The sequence below is a fragment of the Cariama cristata genome, unplaced genomic scaffold (genome assembly GCF_000690535.1).
Source record: "Cariama cristata isolate BGI_N322 unplaced genomic scaffold, ASM69053v1 scaffold18687, whole genome shotgun sequence".
NCBI lineage: Eukaryota > Metazoa > Chordata > Aves > Cariamiformes > Cariamidae > Cariama > Cariama cristata.
The window spans coordinates 1-1960 of NW_009625126.1; the positions used below are offsets into that span (position 1 = coordinate 1).

Consider the following 1960-nt stretch of genomic DNA (forward strand, 5'->3'; position numbering starts at 1 on the left):
ATGGGATGGGGATGGGATGGGGATGGGATAAGGGATAGATTGCATCCCGACACACAGCTGCAGGAAACAGGGAGCAAGGGTGGGCAGGTGAGCGTGAAGCCGAGTCGGGCAGCACAGCCTGTGTGACCACGGTGGTCTCTTAGCTGCAGATCGTGGTGACCCCCGCCTCTTCGAAGACCCTTCGGAAGGCGACCTGGAGGGACACCACGGAGCAGCGCCTCCGGCAGCTCCCCACCAAGACGGACATGACGGCTGCTGTTGATGCAGGCGAGCAGGTAAAGAACCTGGGAGGGCACCGCGGTGTAGCTGAACTGCTGCAAGAAATTCCAGATGCTGAGGGGAAGAGCGAAGAGGAGGAAGAAGAGGACAGTGAGGAAGATAACGGTGTAGAGCCTCCTGGCCTGGCGCTGCTGGGAGGCACACAGGACCTTAATGAAGAGGATTGTGCTGGAAATGACCATGAGTGGGGCAAAGATGAGGAAGTTGAGGACGTACATGGAGATGAGAGCCATCCGGCAGTGCTCGAGCTGGTGTGAGAGGCACAGAGAAGTCACGGTAGCAATGACAGCGATGGAGAGGGCCCAGAGCAGGGCACAGACCGCGGCCGACAAGTGCGGGGGGCGGCGGATGCTGGAGCAGAGGATGGACACGCACCTCTCAATGCTGATGGCCGTCAGGAGGTACAGGCCCATGTTGTAGGAGAAGAGGGAGAGCAGGAAAAGTGACCTCAGGTACAGCGTGGACACCACAAGGGAGCAGAAGACGTTCTTCATCATGTAGAGGAGGGCTGAGGTGACCATGGAGAGGAGGAAGGAGAAGTCGGCAACGGCCAGGTTGAGGACATAGACAGTGATGGGGTTCTTGCGGATGCGGAAACCAAGGAGCCAGAGGACGGCCCCGTTCCCCACCAGCCCCATGAGGCAACGAGCAGCGTGACACCGTCTATGGCCATGTCGGTGACATCTATCCTGCACAGGTCATCTTCATCGGTCTCCGTCACGGGGGATGTGGGAGGTGGGGACGTCCAGTTCGGCGCCATGGATGGTGGGAGGTGGGACGTGGTCCTTGGCTGCGGTCAGAGCGGATGGGGAGTTAGTGGGACCCCGAAGGATGTGTCAGGGAGAGGGGTCCTGGTGATGTGGCACAGCAGGGCTGGGGACAGGGGGGGTCACGGGAGGCAGCTGCCTCACCAGCGATGGGCTGGGGGTAAGTGGGAGGATGCGCGTGGGAGCAGCGAGAGGGGCTGTGGGGAGCTCTGGGGAGACGCGAGCAGCTCCCCAGGCTGGGCTCCGGTCCCGACCCCCTACCTTCCCAGCCAGCAGCCTGGAGCCGACCTGCCATCCTGTCCGAGCGGGGCACGCTCCGTCCCTCCGGCTCTCCTTGCCGCGATCTTCCCAGATGAGGAGAACTGGGGTCTCCGCGTCCCCAGAAGACCCGAGCAGCTCGTCTCTCCTCCGAATCAAGCTGCTCTTTGGGGCGTTTCTGCAAGATCACGGGTCAGGCGGTAAGAGAGCCCTGGGCAGTTTCAGAGACACAGGCTGCGTCACCGAGCCTCTTCTCCTGTCAAATTTCTGTTGGTCTTGCGGGAAAGGAAATGCTTTGCCCGCGAGAATACCCCAGAGGATGAATACTGCAGCAGCTACATCTTGCTGTGAAAGAATCTTAATGCTTTTAGGATTCAACCTAATATCTCATTAGACTGGTAATTACCACCTTCCTAATTGTTTTATTGTGCTCCAGTCTCTCCCCAGCCCTGCCCTGACTCTGGCATCCTTCTGAGATTGTTCATTACCGTGTGCGTTCGCCTTCCAGCCTCCTGGCGTGCCAGTCGCCGCCGTCTTTCCTCCATCTTTGCTGTGCATCAGGCCTGGGTGGGAATTTGGTGTTTGAGCCATCGGTTCAGACTCGCCCTGGTGGGTCTGGGGGCTGCAGGGCCCTCCCAGACTGACTGGTACCCACC

The 1960-nt window shown here is 59.8% G+C and overlaps 1 pseudogene; it reads right to left on the reverse strand.

The window, feature by feature from the left end:
- Nucleotides 1–139: 139 nt before the first annotated feature.
- Nucleotides 140–1039, reverse strand: LOC104157170 (annotated as a pseudogene).
- Between the last annotated feature and the right edge of the window lie 921 nt (nucleotides 1040–1960).